The 20,398-nt window shown below is 41.6% G+C and overlaps 1 protein-coding gene across 1 annotated transcript in view; it reads left to right on the forward strand.

Moving 5' to 3' along the window:
• The first annotated feature begins 2,684 nt into the window (after window positions 1-2,684).
• Window positions 2,685-20,398, forward strand: part of DGKG (diacylglycerol kinase gamma) — a 203,679-nt gene continuing 185,965 nt past the window's right edge. Inside the window, exon 1 of the mRNA XM_078389296.1 lies at window positions 2,685-2,836. The gene's annotated coding sequence lies outside the window, so the exon portion shown is untranslated. The remainder of the gene's footprint in view (window positions 2,837-20,398) is intronic.

A 20,398-nucleotide genomic window follows, 5' to 3' on the forward strand; every position in this document is an offset into this window, starting at 1 on the left:
CATTGATTTAGTAATCAAATGGTGGCAGCGTGTGAAAAGGTGTGTTTTGTTTGGTTTGCCTTTGTGTGCTCTCTGTGTTTGGAAGATCAACAGGGGCAAACACACACTTATCTTCATGTTCATAGACACTATACACTCAGTGGATATTCTTTTCTTCCTAACTGCAGTAACAATGATTTTTATCTCTGAGGGTTCCAGGGGGCATGAATGAACAACAAGGAAGCCCTTTACACACACACTGCACAAGAGCTATGCAAAAAATTATTAATATAATGGTAAAGAAAACACTGCTTATTCCCACAGATTGTCTGGCACTCTAGGCAGGAAGAAGCTTTCCCCGTCTGTCTCTGTTTATAAATATATGACATGTTTGTTTTTCATTTCCTTTTCATTCATGAACAGCCAGCTATACTGTCTAATTTCCCACGGTGGGAAGAAGAGGAAAACACAGCAGGGAAGGAGCACCTCCAGCAAGTGCTTGGGCTATGGAAAACGGGAGATTTTAATGGAGAAATGGCATGGACACTGAACATTGTCACCCACCCTTTTCCAGATGTTCATAGAGAGCTATCATTGTTATCTTTTAAAATACAGAGTTTGTCATCTACCCTTTAATCACATGGCACATGGACCTCTGCATGTAGGCTGGCCTTTGGATGTTTCTAAATAAGGCTTCTAACAAAGAATTTTAGGGAAATGAAGGATCGAACATTATTATTTGCCATTTTCCAACCTGCTGTCCCGTATCCTACAGCTACCATATATGACTATTTGAGTAACAGCAGTTCTTGAGCAAGATTCCACATTACTACAGTGGCAGGATGTTCCATTCAGTGGAAGTATGATACAATATTGACACCTGTGCTTCCCTGCTAGTGGTTCTGCCTTTTTCCTTAGCACAAAAAAGGTGCTTCCAAACAGTCATCTCACAAACTATTGTTAAAAGGAGCTCTCAGAAGAGACTTTTATTATGAAATCATCCTACTTCATTCACATATTTAATAAGGGGGTCCTCATGATGTCATCACAATCTGTTTATACAGCCCTGCCAAACTTTTCCATTATTTATTTATCTGTTTGTTTGTTTGTTTTCCAAAGCTGAAAGAAAGAAAGAAAGAAAGAAAGAAAGAGAGAGAGAGAGAGAGAGAGAGAGAGAGAGAGAGAGAGAGAGAGAGAGAGAGAGAGAAAGAAAGAAAGAAAGAAAGAAAGAAAGAAAGAAAGAAAGAAAGAAAGAAAGAAAGAAAGAAAGAAAGAAAGATGATTCATGGAGTAGCAAAGACTCCACAAGTTTTTTGATTAAGAGTGCAAGGGAGTCCCCCATACAAAAACACACATTGCAGAAAGAAAAGAGGATAGAAGGAGCAGTGGGAGAAGATGGGAAGGTTATAAATGGAGCGGGCATTGTGCGTCCAGATGGGGGCTCCTTGCCCTACCAATCAAAAAGCACTGTCCAGCTTATGCTGTTATTTCCCCTTCTAGTAAAGAAGAAGAAGAAGAAAGAAGAAGCATCAGCAGTGGGAAAACACAGGCAGAAAGAAGAGGGAGGAGAAGGAGGATGGCTTTTGGAGCCCTCCATAAAATGCTATTAAAACTTTAACAGGACCCTTTCCCTCTCCCTCAAAACAAATTCAGTGCAGAGGGAAAGATGGACTGCCCGCTCTGTAATGGCTGTCCATCGGGACGCTCCCCTTTACTCCCACCCAGAGAGCGGGCAGGCGGGAGTCACCAGAATGAGAGAACGGGAGGGTTTTCAGAAGCATTTGGCATAAGCAGCGGAGGGAGCCGGCGGGGGCAGCGTGGACAGTGTCCTTGAAATGCGTTGCCTCAAGCAGGACAGCTTGCATATAGAAGCGGGCTGGCGTTACCTGAGACCACGGAGAGAAACAAGGGCAGGGGCGGGCTTGGAGTGGAGAAACGCTATACAAGGGCAAGCGCGCATCTTTCCCCAGCCAAAAACTCCGCGCACAGCGCGGTGCGCAGGGCCATTCAGGTCGCGATCCTGATGGCGATCTCTTTTCTGGCATGGAAGCCCCCTTTACTTCAGGGGAATTTCTTCCTGACTAGCAACATTGGATAGGATTTGCACTGGAAGAGGAACGGGTGGAAATCCAGCCGAGCGGTTCCCTTCAGCTGCCTCAAGTTGGAATTCCTTAGTTGGGATCAATAGGTTAGAGCCAAGAGGGTCGGTGTCCTACCGTGCCCATAACCCAAGGGGATGGCTATGGGGATGGGGGCGAGGGTGAAGGGGGATAAGGGCGCCCATCGATCGAGATGCGCGTCAGATCACCACTAGGGGGAGAGCGGGCCTGGACAGGAGAAGGCGCGAAGGGCGATCCGGTCTCTTTTCGCCGCCGCCGTCCCCCCCCCCCCAACCCGCCCCGCGCCTCCCTTTGGCGGGTGCTGCTGCTCGCCTTATTTGTCTAGGAAGGGTATTCTCAGCCCGTCCAAGATGGCCTCGGAGCGGTTGTCAAGGCAACAGTGTGAAAGTCATCAGTACCATGGAAACCCTCTCTGTGGCATAATAATATAAATATTTTCCTTGAAGAAGGAGCCTGGGGATGAGTGGGCGATGTGCTATTTTCTAACGCCGCCGCCGCCGCCGCCGCCGCCTAGCTGCGGCGTAACGGGGTGGGGGGAGAGAGAGAAGGAGGTGAGGGGGCTGATAAAATTAGCTCAGCATGTCTGCACTGGAAGGGAGGGAAGAAGGCCCCGGGAGCGGCCGGCCTTGGGATGGGAGGCGAGTCGCTGGAGCTGCTTTTGCATCTCCGGGTCCCCAAGTCCTAGAGATGGGCTCAGACTAGAGCCGGGAGGAGGAGGAGGAGGAGGAGACACCCAGGTAAGAGGAGTTTGCCTGCTTTGCTTGAGGGGCCAAAGGGGGCTTGCACCCATCCAGGGGCAAACGCCTGGTCTCAGGCGGCACCAGGCATCTCTACAAGCAGGGACCAGGCAGCAGCGGCGGAATCTACCTCAGCTGCACTCCATACACCACACACTGTGGGCAACTGGAATCATGGAGTTGGAGGGAACCCCAAGGGGTGTCTGGTCCATCCCTGCCAATGGAGGAATCCACCACACAACTAAAAGCATCCCAGAGAGTTGGTCATCCAACATCTGTTTAAACATTTCTGGGGAAGGACAGTCTACCCTTCTCTGAGGTACATATTCTTTCAAACAGCTGTGACTGTCAGGAAGCACTTACTAATATTTAGCAAAAAAATATCCTTTTTTGTCCATTCATCCAAGAGGAGGATGGAGAAGCAAGCAGAAGACAGACGTGGTCCATATGCTTTGGTAGAGCCTTTCAGATATATCTGCAAATTGGTTGTTTCAGTTCTCCTCAGGTTTTTGCAGGATCATTGTGACAAGAGTGCTGAAGTCCACCTGACAGATCAAAATGTCACTGTATCTTGTCATGCACACTGGCAAGTAACATTTTGTAACTCACATGTCTGTCATTATAATCATGGATTAAATGCAGTGATTAGTCCCTAGTAGAATAGATCCACAATGAATGACTGGGACTTATGTCAAGAAAACACTTTTGCTGATTCAGTGGATTTCCTCTAGTTGGAACTAACCTCTGGATAGAGCCCTCTGTGTTTATTTTTGGATTAGTTTACACAGTGCCTTCTTTGCACTTGGCACTTTGCAAGGGGCAGGTATGACAGGTCCATGCCCCAAGGCATTTAGAGTCTAAAATGCACAGAAACTACAAAGGAAGGAGGAGATGGAGACACTGGTAAGCAGGGGAAATGTTGGATCACGTCAATTCTGCATTTATTTCTCAGAAAAGATGTGATTGTATGAAGGGATCTAGCAAAACCTGTGGAGGGTGGTTGCACAAAAACAAATGGGAACAGAGTTCCAGGTGTAAGGGTGTGGTAAAGAAAAATGCAAAGCTTGTCACTTATGAAAAATAGATCTGCAGTTGTTTGTGGATGCTGGTTATAGGTTTGGGCTGGGGGAGTTGTTGTTTGCATAGGCAGCATACATCTTTGGTGTATAACTGCTAAAAACCACACCCCAGTCCTGTTTGCTAGAGTGTGTGCCTGCAGCAATAATGTGTGTGCAGATCCACTTGTTGGTTGTACATCAGTTCTTCTTAATGTCAATTAAGAAAGTATCATCTGCTTTAAGAATTTAGGAGTGTATAATGTAGTTTTCATATAGAATGTTGGGATATAAATCAACAATGGACTCTGAACATTTTCAGCATAGGATGCTCAAAAAAAATCTTGGTTTAGAACATATTCCACATTTTTCATTCAGTTTACAACCCTCCTCATCTTTGTTACTTGTGAAAATAGCAATGCAGCTTTCTTGTGGTAGAAAATTGTCTATGAGCCTCCGTTTCCACCTGTGAAAGTGCATTTATGAAGAGAAATGAAATCTAGACTTGAAATTTCATTCAAGTACTCCTGGAGGAATAACACAGTATAAAAGACGACATTGGAGTAAAACAAAATCCCTTTTTAGAACTTTTTAGAACTCCTCATCAGGCAAGATGGTAAAAGAAAAATGGTGGTGATGATAAGGGAAGAATGGGCATCCAAATGCATGGCCATAGAGAACAGAAAACAAACTTCCAGGGTGGAAGGTGTATACTTTGATGAGACAGGTTGTCAGGCAGGTACCTCATGACTTCTGGCAAATGGCACTATGGAAGGGACACGATGGAAATAGATTTCTCTTCTTTGCATGAATGTTGCTTCTGGCTTTGCTAGAGGCCACTTGATACCTGCACACAATCTCTAGCAAAGCCACATGCTGTTTAAATAAACAATGTAATTAAATAAGTAAACATAAATGGTTGGTGTAAATAATTGAATAAACATATAAATACAAATCCATGAATGACAACACAGAGAAGAACAGTGGCATTTTGTCCCTGTGAACTGTGATGTGATTTTGAATCAGCAATGGTGACACTAGGTACATAATCCTATGTATATCTGCTAGGAAGCAAATCTTAATTAATTCAATGAGACTTACTTTCAGGGCTAGGTAACACAGACATATCCCAACCTGGAGCTCTGTAAATGTGTTAGATTACAACCCCATTGGCCCCAGACAGCATGTTGACAGGGAATGCTATCCAGAATAGTGGAGGATGCTGCACCGAGGAAGGCAAGTGTAGAGGACTGCAACCTTGGGCCAAAATTCTATTGTCATCATACACTGGCATAACTCGAACAGCATAAATGTCACACATTCATTACCTCCCTCTTAGTTTCTGTGCCCAATTCAAGATGCTGGTCATAATTTATGAAACCCTTAATAGTTTAGACAGTGATGGCAAACCTATGGCACACGTGCCACAGCTGGCACACAGAGCCCTTTCTGTGGGCGTGCGAGCCATAAGTCACCAGATTGCTACTCACCCCCCCTGCAGCCAAACCTCAGGATGTGGCTGCAGCCATGGTGCTGGCATTTGGATAGGTGGCTGGCCAGCTGGCACTGGTGGTGGGTCCAGAGTGGAGTCTCAAGGCACTTCCGTGTCCAGGATCCCCCCCCTTCTGCTGCCACCTCTGGTTCCGCCACTGCCACTTTCAGTTCCTCTGCCTCCGCCGCTGCAGCCCCACCGCCCACTGGTTTTTTTGTTTTTTGTTTTTCAGTTTGGGCACATGGGTCCAAAAAGTTTGGTCACCACTGGTTTAGGATCTCAGTACTTGTTGGAACGTCTCTCCCACAAAGCAGCTACCCATCCCACCTGCTCCTCACGTTCCTTGATGTTAAAAATTGTGGCATCCTTGTTATTGTTATGTGCCATTTAGGGAGGCCAAAAAAGCTAACACAAGGAATCACACTTTCTTGGTCATGGTCCCTCTCCTCTGGAACAAGCTTCCAAAAGAGGTTCATCAGGTACCATCCTAAGTTTTTAAGAAAGTAGTTAAAACAGAATTATTTAAAGTTGTCTTTTATTAGTCTTTTCAACCACTGACCTGAGATGTCCAAATTTGTTTTAAATTTGTTTAATGCTATTTAAATGTAGATTTTAAAGGCTAGTGACAGGGTTTATTTATTTTATAGTATTTATTGTATATTGCAATTTTGTATTGTTAATTTTAATATTATTTGATGTGTTGCGAGCCTCCCAGAGAGTGTTTGCACTAAAGTGGGAGTATATTAGACAGACAGACAGACAGACAGATTTTAGTGATGTACTGCTGCAGATTAAAAAGTCAGAATTTGATGCATACTGAGTTGTGGAACTCAGTATGCATCAAAGGTAGGTAATGCCTACGTTGACTTTATAACTTTCAGCAGTTTATCTCCAAAGGTTATGATATATGCTTGAAGTTCATGGGCATAGACTTCAGTCTAGATGGGTGGGGTATAAATAAATAAATACATAAATAAATAGAAGTCTCACTTTAGTGTGGCATTGCTAAACAATTTCAATTTCTACCTTGGCAACTAAGAAAAATGTTTAATTGACTTCATTATCACTTATCATAATAATGGCCAGCTGTTCTCATTGTCACTTTTGTAGCACACAAGCAATTTTTTTAAATACACATATTTAAGATATTGTTGTCACTGCACATATGTCACAGATGTATTTGCAATGTTTGGCTTTCAAGAGATTTTTATGCACTCAATATCTTCTCTGGTGGAGGAAATGCAAGTCTGTTTTCTATTTGCCTCCTAGTATTAGCTGCTCTAACAGGTAGTGGCCATTCCTGTCCCTACTACCTCATCCTATTTTAGAATAGACCTTTTGTCTAGGTGGGCGGGATAGAAATCCAATAAATAAATAAATAATAAATACTTGCAAATACCTCCCTCTTCTCCCAACCATATCATTTTATGGAATTTGAGTGTAAAGTTACTCTTTCATTTATAACATTCAGAGATCTAAAAGGCTTTTGGCATGCCATGCTGTTGCAAGGCTGTTAATTGCCCTCCCTGTTCACCTCAGTGCTAATATATAGAGATATGCTACAGACAGACAACTTTGGACTCTGGTCCTGCAAACAGCCCTCATCCTAATTTGAAACCCCCTCAGAAAACTATCTGTCCAGACCTCTGAAAAGAGGGAGCTTCTCCTCTTTGCTGTCCTTGCAGCCAGATGGTCCTGAGGAAGATGGAAAAAATGTGAGGGGAAAAGAGAAAGGGGTTGCAGAAAGAGGAGAAAGGGGGTGGTGTAAAGAAAAGGCGAGAAAAGAGAGAAGGGGTTTGCAGAAAGAGAAAAGGGTGTTCATGCTACTGAGCACGCTGTTTCTGGAATTTTGGGAGCTATAGTCCAAAAAAGGTAAAGGTTTACAAGCTTTGCCATTCCCATCTTTGGCTCTGGCATGTGATGGGATATCCTGAAAAGAATCTGAAGTTACTTTTTTTCCCTCTGCAGCTCTCATAATGCCCCAGCCACCATAGTCAGGGTCTGGAAAATGCTTCCATAAATCTCTCTCACCCTAAACACAGCCCTACACACTCCTAAACACTTCAGGGGTCCTAGCTGCCTCTTAGCTATTCAATCCTATCTTTCAGGACACCCTCCTTTTTTCTTTCTTTCTTTCTTTCTTTTGACCTGCACATCTTCCTAGTAATAGCCAGTATATTGACCTGATCTACTGGTTATTCTACTTTGTGACTTGTCATCTGAGGAAACAACCAGGGTCTGGTCATGTAATTGTGATAAGGTGCCCGTATACTGTACATCTGGACTGGTCTTCCCTATTAGTATTCTATAGAGGATTAGCATGCCAAATGATATTTGGGGGGGGGAATTCCTCCTATATTTGTAATATTTCATAGTTTGCAAATTGGTGGGCATTCATTCATAAGGTTATATCATATCTACTCTGTAAAACTTTACTTGAAACCAATCTGTTTCAGGGTACAATTCAAACTGCTGGCAATGATCTCTTCTTAAATATCTTAAATTTTCTGTTTCTAGGATATGATAGGGACTGCTTGTTCCCCTACCAGCCTGCTCACACACTAAGATCTGATGGGAAAGGCCCTTATCTATGTTCCAGCTATGATGAAAGCTTGGCTGATGGGTCAAAAGAAAGAGTCTTCTCAGTAGGCACATCTAAAATTATAGAATTCTTTACGTTTGGAAGCCTTCTCTTTCTATATTTGCTTGACAGTAAACTTCCTTTAATGTCCATAGATGTTGATCTCACATAGAATGAATGACTCTTTGTTTTTCTTGAAAGAAATGTTGTGCTTGATAGAAATGGCATATTGATTGCAGAGAACTCAAGCAATGTTGTTCCATTCAGGTCTGTAAAGACTACTTTTAAGTGCCAGACCAAGCATTTGGATGTTGCCAAATGAGTGTGATTCTTACCAGGATTCCTGTCCATGCTTTTTACCCAAAAGTATTGTCTTTGAGAAATCAGCATTTTTTAAAGAGAGGGTTCAAAGATATTTTCAAAGAGTGAGAAGAAATCCTTTAAAACATTAACAGTGCTAGGGCTTGTTTTGTTCATTGTTGTTTTTCTATAAAGCAGATTAGCACTACAATTGAAAATTCTGATACAAGGACTTTACAATGGAACCTTGCTCTGCTGCTGTGGAAATCCTCTGTTTTTCACACCACCTTTCCAAAAATTTTGCAATTCTTTGAAAATGATCTTTCGTGCTAGATTTTGTTTCGTGTGCATGTCTGGTAAAGTAGTACTGTACTAACACTGAAAGCTTCCTCTTACCTTAGCCCTTTTTAATGGAAGCTCACTGCTAATGTCCTTTGCAAACCAGTTCTCTTTCACACCAACTTAGCCTCAGCTTGCAAAAACTAAGGCGTTCCTATCCCTATACTGTATATAGCTGCCTCAGCGTGGAGATAAACCTGATCTATCCCTCTTTGTCCCTCTAGTGGGAGAAACATTATGTGGAGGTTTAGGAGAGGGGCCTTTTGAGCCATAGCAGCCCAACTGAGCAATGCTTCCCTTTGGAGGCCCAATTGATGCCAAAATTCACTTCATTTTGCACCAAGCCAAAGATGTGGATGTCCATTGGAACATTTTGGGGGCTCATGGATCTCATAAGTTGACTGGGGTTTACAGTGTGCAGCACACACTGTTTTAAATGGTTTTGAAGTGTCTGGAATCTTTTAAACTATTCACAATTGCTTATTTTGTTTTTATATATTCAGTTGTGTTTTATTACTTGCACCTTGCCTTGGATCCCTGGATAAAGGGCAAGATATAAATATTGAATAATAAATAAATAAATTTATGTAACACCCTTTCAAAGCCATCCAGTTTCCAGTGGTGATCACTGCTTGTGGCAATGAATTCCATAGCTGGATTATGTACTGTGTGAAGAAGCATTTCCTCTCATGTTGTCTGGAATCCACCACCATTTAGATTCAGTGAATACCTTCAGGTTTTTGTATTGGCAAATAAATAAAAGGCTTTTCTTTGCCTACTTTTTGGATGGGCTTGACAGCATGGTCTGATCTTTAAGATTTTGAGCTTGGAAATCTATATTCCAAGGGGATCTCAAGATCCCAGTCAGCATGGCTGATGTACAACCAGATTTGAAGCCTCCAAAAATAGTATTTTTGAATTCTACTGTGAAGTCTAGATGTCCACTATTGGTATGATCAGCTAAAATAATTTAATAAAACCACCAAAGGGAGGAGATGAAGAGAATAGCCATACATATTCACTTTAAAAGGGTTTTTCTGTTTTGTGCTCCATGCTTCTTGATACTCTAATTGCAGTCTCCAGTATTGTATAATACATTATACCCAATAAATGAGTCACTTATGGAAAGAATTAGCCATGTTCCAGCAGATTGGGAATTTTGTTATTCATTGTTACAGAAAGCGATAAATCATTAACATGCGAGGATGGGTCCTCATTAAATCTTAACAATTTGGGGTGTGGTGGCATTATCTGTAAATCTAGGAGGTAACTGAGGTAAAAAAAACCCTCTGTTATGAATTTTCATCATTAAGGCTTAACACATTTTTATTAGGCTGAAATCCTAAAAGTACTCACTTAAAAAGTATATACCATTCAAGATAAATATAGTTGAACTTGAACTATAAATCGCATGGATTTGTGTCTATATACTATAAACTCTTTTGCCAGTAATGAACTGTGAAGTACCTCTTCCATGCTGCCAAAGGCTTTTTATGAAATGTCTTAACCATGAATTTGCATGATAAATATCAAATGGTTGATACTTTTATATCTATTTCAAGTTTTTAAAAAGAATATACTCTATTTGTTCTCAGTTTTCCCCGAGATCTAGAGTAGAACCATTTGGTATCTCAATAAATGCATACTCATAGTTCCATATGTATTTCTTGATCTGTTACAAATGGCCATGGGGTGTGTGTGGATGTGCAGGGGAACTTTGTAGAGCAGATATAACAGATGTGCTTGACTTTTTCCTGCACCCCTTGCAACATCTTTCCCCACTTCACATGGCTCTTCCTCCTCATAATGAGACTTATGTAGAGAAAAAATGGGTTAAATATTTTGGACGAGGAATGTACAGAGAAATTTTAGTGAATAGGAGAAGAATCAGACACCCCACCCCATCCATCAGTTCTTCTTAAATTCTCCTCATTGCTACACTGCTGTTACAAGGAATGAAGTACCATTTATGTTCATGTTTGTTCTTTTTCTTACAATGCAACCTTTCCCAGTCAATTAAACCTTGAAATGAATAATGTTTCCTCGTTTGGCAAATGTTCCAACCAGAATCTAGATTATGTTATAATATGTATTTACTAATTAGATATGGAACTGTGTTTTGATTTCTTCATGCTTCATATCCATTGTCTGAGCTGTTGTACCACTCTTGCAATAGACTAGTGCTAGAATAAGACTTTAAAAATGATAATTGCTATTGTTTCAAATAAAATAACAAGCTTTTGCCTTAAAATTCACATTAGTTGCAAATTCACTCAGTATTTTAATTTCTTTCAAGTGTTAGAAAAGCAAAAGCCGCCAAGAGTGGTCGTTCGACTAGATAGGCGGGGTATAAATGCAAGAAATAAATAAAGGTTATTTTTTTCTTTAAATATATGAAAATCTTTGTTCAGATCTTTCAATTATGAGATAGCATAGGAAAAATGATTGGTGATTTTTTCTAGTATCCAGCAGTAATCAGTTATTCTGTTCTTATTATAGTGCAGTGGTTAAACTGCAGCCAAAACTCTGCTCACAACCCAGGTTCAATCCCAAGTAGCCATTTCAAGGTTCAATCAGCCTTCCCTCCTTCCGCAAATTGAGTACCCAGCTTGCTGGGGGGGGGGGAGAGCAATGTGTCTGCTGCATAATTAAACTGTAAACTGCCCAGAGAGTGTTTTAAGTGCTACGGGGTGGTATAGAAGCAGCACACTTTGCTTTCCTTTTCCTATTATACAGGATACAACACATATTTTCTTAAACCTGTTTTCTTCAATTGACTTCTGCATGCTTAGCTTTTTCTGGATAGGGCACAAACAGCAAGAATCAGGATGGAACAGGGTGGGATCTGTTGTAGTTGTTTACTCACATAGTGCCTTGGGGAGTTTTATTAAGTATAAGCAGAATTTCCAGTTGAAGGTCTTAGTCAGATAAGTAACAATTATCATTGCAGGTTCTATACAAGGTGTGGTATCAGTCAATGGATGAGGGAATATAGTCTCCTTGCACTAATGCTGAGACTGAAATATCAAATATGCTCTATAACTGCTGCTCTTGACTCATGGCGTCCCAGGACTTTCCTTTGATCAGCTCGATCATTGACATTACATAAGTTTTTCTTGAACAACAACAACACCAATGTTCATCTAAAAAGCTTTTGGTATCTTTTTTTATTGATTTAATGGGGTGCTTCTATTGACTATCTTCTTCTAAACCAATAATATCTACTTTCTGCCCGTCTTTATTTTCTAGACCCTGCATTTTCTCCATTAAAGCCCTGACCTGTGTCAATGGCTTTGGTTCCAAATCAAATGTGCCTTCTGAGTCATCTTCCAGATCTGATTTTCCTAGCTTCCCAAATCGAATTTGAGAACACTAGATATTTTGGACAGTTTTTTCTTTTTTTCTCAAATCCTATACTAAGCCATGCAGCTCTCTAGGCTCTGTTTTGCCTTTGTTGAGCTCTTTTGTCTTCTGTCGTTTTAACACTGTTAACATTTATTACAAATCTGGAAGAAAGAGATCTCACAAGCAATATCTTGGGGATATATGAAGAGACTCTGGGTTAAAGAGAGTATATTCTTTGCTGTAATTTATTTGAATAAAAGCACTTATTGATCACCCCCTTTACCCCTGTTTTGTTTTGTTTTTTTGTTTGTTTGTTTGTTTTGTAATCATTCCTGGCTTTAAAGGCAACCTCTCAATTATTATTTTTTATAGTTTAATTCTACAAAGTTTAATTCTACAGTAACATTTTTAAAGTAAGGTCTATGGAAAAAAGCACAGCTTACTTTTTGGACTATAACTTCCAAAATGCCCCTGCCACAGAGCCAAAATCAAGTATGTGGTCTGGTATAAATATAATAATAACTATGTGCTGTCAAGGTAATTCTGACTTATGGTGACTCTTTCTAGGGTTTTCTAAATTTAGAATGTTCAGGACTGACTTGTCATTCCTTTCTTTTGGAGGAACTCTGGGGATATGCAGCTTTCCCAAGGCTGGCTCTTCTGCCAGGATTCACAGTGGGGAATCGAACTCCCAACCTGTGGCTCAGCAGCCACATAGCATTCAGCTATCCAACCAGCTACATGCAAGTAAAGAGGAGGATAAGTGTAATCAGGCAAGTCTTTGCAAAATGAGACTCTTAAGTGGAAGAGGAAGTAAGACAGATGTGGAAAAACTGTGGCTTTTCTATTGTTGAACCACAACTCCCATCATCCTTGATCATTAGCCACACTGGCTGAAATAAATAAGAGCATAACAACAACTGGGTAGCCACAGTTTTCCCACACTTACAATTGTATGTGAATTGTGTGCATTATATTCATTAGCCAGAAGCATCACAAACATGTATTTCAAGCTGGACTAGGCAGGTAAACAATAGATGTAGCTATAGACCTGTTCCAGGTACTGTTGTGGCTGGACCATTGCCCTGCCATTCAGGAAGGCTTGTCTCCTTTTCCCTAAGGAGTGAAATTGACTGTCCTGCAAGGGACTTGTCACCTGACTTAGTCAATTTCCATTCACTTCATCTGAATTTAGGAAAGCTGCTACAATAAAGAATTTGGGGGAAATGGAACAAAGAGCCCCCTTTGCGCAATATGAGGCTCTACCACTCATTAGGCCTGTGCATTTACCTGTACTGGATAAGAACTAATGGTAGGTAAATCATCTTTCTTACTTTTCAAAATAGCTTGGAAACCCCAGGCTTAACAGAAGAGCTGTTTGCAAGGGTCTAACTCCAAAGGCGGATGAGGCGTTTGCCTGTCCAGAAGCTTGGAGTTAGATTTGGATAATGAAACTTCCAAGAACACTCCAAACCTTGGAGCCCAAGATAACAAGTTACACAGAGTCTCTTACCTGGTAGCTTCAAATCCTCCCCGTTATAAGCAGAGCAAAGACGCGGACGTATAAAGAAAAACACAGAGAGAGTTCTGATAAGACTTATACCATAATATATTAGACTTGATATATCAGCGTTGGTCAGACATATATACATGGCATTACATATATACATAGGCTTGTGCATAGATCTCTCAGAGGGACATAACATTCACAGAAGTAATGACCACCTGAGTCACAACTAGAGTGGCAAAGTGCTGTTCTCACTCTTTTGCTTAAATAGTGAGAGCAGCCTATCACAGCAGACATAGCAGCTGAATGTGGTTAACAAGCACTACCTAAGCTTGTTCCAGCTGCATGCCATCAGTCATCCATTGGCTTGACATTTACAGGGATGACTTTGCATTCTCACTTCAATATTAAATTTAACCTCTTGTTCACTTAACAGAACAAATCTTGACAAGGGCTTATTAAGACTGTGTATTATTACAGTGCAAAATAAATCAGGCCTCTGGAGAGATGTCAAGGGGTCATTTTTTTTACCATAGATTGATTGTAGTTCCTAGAAATGAAGTTACGTGAACAGCAAGAGAATTTGCTCATTGTCTTAGATTTTAAATAGAATCTATCTCTGAAGCAAGATCATGTCAACTTGCTGCATATCCCATGCCATCTCTGTTCCATATCTAGTTAACAAGCCAAATAAAACAATTCGGGCAAGTAGCCAATACTAGGTCCTAGACTAAACAAGATTTTCGTTAAAGTGCATGCAGTAAAGAGAAAACACATTCAAGTGCTAAAATCATTGTGAGGGCTATTTTTGTTCCTCAGTACCACTTCTTCGCATTAAATATTGTTATTCTTTATTATTATTGCCTTCCATCAGCTGAAAAAAATTTAATTCTGAGGAAAGCATATAAAGATTATGGAATTAGATTACGCTTAACTTCATGACCCCTTTGCTCTACAGATATTATTGAACTCAGTTAATACAATAATTAAAAAAATGGTTAGTCTTTGGAAAATGTTTTTCTGGTATTCTGAGATCTTGTAATACCGCAAGAGGCAAAAAAACAAAAAACCCGAACACAGAACCAAACCCAGAGACATTATGATTCTCCTGATACAATGTTATTTTCCACAGAAGGATACTGAGCAGATTCTTGACCCTTTTATGGAGCTGTATATGCATAAACTGTGATGTATCCTAATTTGTTTGGAAAGCAACATGGCTTTCAGTATTTGTAACATATTTACATATTTTCGAACATGGGTTTTGGGGGCCACAACATGATATTTACATAATCCTGTAGTTGCTAAACTGGGACTATGTACTTCTCCTCTTCCTTTTACCACCAAGGAATAGAAGCACAATTTTCAGCTCTTGCTCTGGCATGATGAACAGGAAAGGTAGTGTAAGGGGTCATTGCTGGTCTATTCCTACCATATAGGAATCTCCCAATGCAATTAATGAAAAAGATTGTGCTATTACTCTAATCATCCAGGCCTCAGCTATGTATACTTCAAGGATAGAGTAAGTATGTCTCTAGTTCTTAAGAGGCCACAGGAATCTTTGTTTCACACTGGCAGGACATCCTGCCAAGTCCTCTGTTTACCACCCACCAGGTAACCTGGATATCTGTCACTTGCCATCCCTAGGATTTTACTGTTTATTGGCAGTCCAGATAAAATAATAGCACATCATTCATTGCTGAAGGTTGGGCTATGAACCCAGTTTAGAAAGCTGCTTTTAAAAAGTAGTTAGCCATAGTTCCAATCCTGACCCACCTGCAGTGATTTGTTATGCTTTAACTTAATTTTTTTAAAAAGTATCTCTTTTACTTCCCTGTTCTTTCAAAGCTAAAGCCATTGCTTCTAGCTACTTTAAAGCAACAGTAACAGCTGAATGCTACAAGGTATTGGTCCATGGTGCAAAATGCACTCTTCTTTAGTCCATGTCATCTTCTCCAAACACTTAAGCCATACCAAGTAGACATGGTCTAGAGGGGCAGGGTAAAAATCAAATAAATAAATAAATAAATAAATAAATACCAGCATTTAAGCTACTTGATGTTCCTCATCCACAATTCAATGAGACTATCCAATAACTATATAAATAATGCTATTTGGGGTATTCTGGGTATTACGGTCCAAAATGAACTTTTCCAAAGTCTGAAAGTAACTGGAAAAGTCACAGTTGCACAGCAAAATGGATTGTGTATCGTAAGACAAAAGGCAAAATGGTGCCTTCACCCTCGAAGCCGTTTATGGAAGCCAACCAACCAACCAACCAAGTGTTCCTTGATCATGGGCAATGGACAGCATCCTCCACCCAACCACAGGGCATCCATACAGATTTCTTCCAGTGACAGAGAACAGTCAGAATTGACACCATTGTGCCTCTATGTCACCCCATGCCTGCTGCCTCAAACAAACATCTCAGTCTACTTAACAGTGGGGCTATCACTTCCTGTGTCAGAGATATTTGCATTCTGTCTCTTTGCCCATGCTAGTTGCCTGATGTTTTGGGAATTCCACTGTAGCAGGTTTGCTGAAAAAGACAATCTGGCCTAGAAGCAACAGGACTGTCACTGATAAATGGGTGCAAGGCAAGTTTTTCCCCCTGAAGGTTCCCTCCTTGCACTCCTCTTTTATTCATTCACATGCATACTCACTTTCCCTTTCCTCACCTTCCAGTACTTACTCTTTTCTTCTTCAAATGTACAAAAGGGTTTAAGAAGACTACAGAATTAAGCTGCAGTTATATTCAACCTCCTGATTTCTTCAAAGTACCTGCAGGTGCCTGAGGGGGCAGGGGATGAATTAAGTGGATAGAGGGAATATGTTTTCCCTCTCATGCAATACCAGAACTATGGGATATCCACTCAAATTGAGTATTGGGAGAGTGAGAAAAGACAAAAGAATATATTTATTTACCCAGCATGCTGTTTGACTGTGGAACTCCTTGCCACAGGATGTTGTGATGGCATCTGACCTAGATGCCTTTAAAAGGGGATTGGACAGATTTCTGGAGGAAAGGTCCATTGCCGGTTACAGTCCATGATGGTAATGTATACTCGCCAGGCTTAAAAGCAAGGTATATCAAAATGCCAGATGTGGGGGAAGGAATATTGGGAAATAGGTAGCTAGTTGTCTTGTGTGCTCCCAGAGGCATATGATGGGGCCACTGTGAGATACAGGAAGCTGGACTAGATGGGCCCTTGGCCTGATCCAGCAGGGCTCTTCTTATATTCTAACTGCCTTAGCAAAACTATTGTTTAACTATATGAGATTGCTTACTTAACCAATGACTGGGTTTCAGTCCAATAGAAGTTAGGGAACTCTCTGGGTAGCAGAAAAGAATCGGCATCTGCTCAGCAAGCTGTTACGTACATATGAGAATACAGCTGACACTTCAAAAACACCAAGTGGTAGGGAAGAAAATCCCAGCCCTCTGCTGTTATCTGCCACTGAGTAAATCTCTGCAGTACATTAATTATTAGAAAATGTTGTCCTTCTGGCAGGCAGTCCACAGCTGCCACTCTCTGATGGAGGTCTATTATCACTTTTAGCTCTCAGGGTCTTCTTGCAGCTCAAGTCCCAGTGGGTTACCTAAAAGCACATAGCAACTGCAGCTGGTCCTCTGACTCAACTTCCGATTTCATGTCTGCATTTTTTTTTAACATATAGAAGATGAAAGTGGCATTTTCACTGGGTCTGCAGTCCAAGACTACCAGTTCAGGAAGGCTGGACACCCTACAAGAAACAGGATTCTCACATTCTTGAGCTAATTAGCAATCTACCCAAGCTTTTCTGACCTATCTGCTATCCTCACCAAACTGCTCTCATAGTTTTATGTTGTTCCTTTGTTGCTGCAACAGAAGGAAGGTTTAAAGTATATTATGTCTGTGTGTATTATGATCATGTCAAGAGAACCTCTTTGGTATACAAGAATATGGAGTTCTAGGATGTTTTCAGCTATATGCCCAAGTCATTCACAGAACACTGTAGTTTACATCCTAAATGGAAGAGGGTTGTGTGTATTCACACCCACTCAGGTAGTGGTGAATATTTAACCTTATCTGGGTATTTTCTTTCCTCATATAAGAAAATCTGCACGAGGCTGAGTGGAAACATGCAAGTAAGCCTTGGCACAGCAGCATGCCATTCCCCTCACATTTTCAGCTCTCCATGATTGGAGGGACAACTCTCTGAACCCAAAAGGATTCTGTGACCTTGAAGTCCCCTTATGCAAGTTAATAAAGGTTTCAACTCAGGGCAGGAGCCTCAACAAATAGAATAAGTCCAGCAGTTTGCCTTTCATGTTGTGAAGGGCCTTGGATGTGAGGGAAAGGATGCATCAGTAGGAACAGGGCCAAACTGTGCATAAGTTATTCTTTTTTAGACTAAAAATCCAGAGTTTCAAAGTCATACATGCTGGCCGGAGGATTCTGGGATCTGTTATCCAAAAGAGCAACTTTTCCAAGCTCTGGGTTTGTGTCATGCTCCTACTGAAGGTTTATGACTTGGAGATGGCCCAGAGAAGCCAAACACCACATAAAAAAGCACTCACGGAAGGCAATCTTGGGCTGGATGTTCTCCTCTGAAGATGTAGATTGACTCTGTTTTGAAACAGAGACTTAAGCTGAGGGACCACTTTGTCTTCTGGAGCATGCATATCTAAAGGTGCACCTTGGTCAGTTGCCAGATGCTGAAGTCTCTGGCCAAGAAATGAGGATTCCCTGTGAGTAAAGCAATGCTCATAAGCAAGATACCCTTCCTAGCAGACTGTTCTTCAAGTGCCTGCAGTAATGCTTGGAGATATATCAAGGGCGGAACAGATGGGGCTTTGCTCCAGGGTGTCCCAAATTAGAGGGCACCAAATTTGCACATGAGTCAACTGGATAGTGCAAGAAAAATAGATAGCAACATCTCCTAGGGCTACTCACTTTCTGGGGAGCTTTCCAAAGGAGTGGCTCAAGCTCTCCCAGCACTTCAGGCAGAAAGCTCAGTGCTGCCCATCTGACATTTCACTGTAGAACACTCCCCCAAGAAGAAAGAGAAAGTTCATGCTTTGAGGAAAGATGAAGACGTAATGTCCCCATGCCCATCTTGTGTTCTATTAGACAATGATGAGTAATGGCACAACTGTGATGTATGTACCCTGCACCCTTTGCCTGAGGAGGAGGAAGAGGTGTTCATGATGGCATTGTGGAACAGTCTTGTCTCCTGAAGAAAAAGAAGTTGCCTAAGAATGGAGTGGGTGGGAAGGGAATGCACTTGCCTCAGGCACTATAATTGCTAATTATGGCTCTGATTGTGTCCTGGGTGGAACTATGAAGACCCACCATCCATTCTAGCCATGAGGTGGCCTAGGGGGTTGATGTCCCACCACCAGTTCCAGGATGGGCACCACCCTGTTCCAATCATGAACCATCTACTCATCATGATATATTGGAACAAAGTCTGTATGCCACTCCTGGGATGCTAGTCCTGTATTTCCTCTTTACCTAGCTGATTATTTAGAGGGAGCTGGACAGGGGACAGATTGGATTTGTCTTCAGTGTGGAAGGGATTGTCACTCTCGAATTGGCCTCCTCAGCCACACTAGACGCTGTTCCAAGTCCTCCACACAGAGCACGCTACCATAGTCTTTCGAGACTGAAGGATGCCTAACTATTTAGAGGGGTATCTTCCTGTGTTATTTGACTGCCTTCTGACTTTCTTCTAATATTGACTCTATTTTTGGATTCCGTACTGCACTAAGACCTTGCTTCTAGTACTGAGTTTCTTGCAAGCATCTAGTTGCTTTGATGTGCTTCCATGCATTCGTACCTGATTTACACCTAAGCACTAGGACTCTAGTTAATCCACAACACAGATCAAGTTTACTTAGGCTGAATGAATGCACATATGACCAGTGTTGGCACAATCTCTCCCCCCGCCTGAAGTAAATAAAGAGAATCACCACCATTTACTTCTTTGCCACCCCATTGTTACCAATGCCCCCCATCATTTCCATGCAGCAACACTTACAGGGGAAGAGTGGAAGGAAGAAGAGGACTGCAGAGGCAATTTTTTTTCTCTTGAACTCTGTCTTCATACTGTGACCACTTCTCAGCCAGTTGTTGGGATAATACCAGGCTTCAGAGATTCTTGGGGCCAACCATTGTGGCACATCACATGTGTCACCCCCCCACAGTGCTTTGGGCCTGAAGCCCCCCCCCCCCCAGCCAGCTGTGATTCCAATAGCCAGCTGAGAAGCAGGAGTGCTATGATGTTCAGCAGGCAGCCATCTAAGAAAAAAGGGGGCTGGTGCAATGGTAGTGCCCAATCTGCAAGCACTGAGTACATGGTGGTGACAGTACGACCCAGCCTCTGGGATTCCACCTCTTCAAGTGAGTTCTCCCTCCAGGCAACAGCTTGCCTAGCCCTACATGACACTGTACTAATTATGAATGTATGTTCATTTTATGTTACATTGTGAAGTATAGCCCCACTGAACAGACCAGGGTAGAGTTCTGTGTAAAGAAATAGTAATTGTTTTTATAAACAACTCCTTGAGTCATCAATTTACTTAAAATAAAAACAATCCTTATATTTACTGTTTAAGCCTGAATAAGAATTAACAATTGTCTAATGGGGCTCTGTTTAGGGGTTCCAGACTGCTTTGGATAAGGTGAAATGAGGCAGCAGGGCTGTGCAGATTCGCCTCTCCAGGCTGTGCATACTATGTTCTACCTGTGCAGGAGAGGAGACCTTTGTGAGTAGGGTTGTATGTGCAGCTTTTTCCATATGAGCTGGAACGGTCCGCTTTCAGGGTTCCAACTGGGCTGTAAGCCAGCATGGATAATGTTCTTCATTTGACGACACCTTTCTACAACTGTTTCTGCTCACAGTGTGGGTGCCAAGGGTGATGCGTTACATAATTCATTTGGCTAAACAGAGGGATGAT

This window comes from Pogona vitticeps, chromosome 3, assembly GCF_051106095.1.
Source record: "Pogona vitticeps strain Pit_001003342236 chromosome 3, PviZW2.1, whole genome shotgun sequence".
Taxonomy (NCBI): domain Eukaryota; kingdom Metazoa; phylum Chordata; class Lepidosauria; order Squamata; family Agamidae; genus Pogona; species Pogona vitticeps.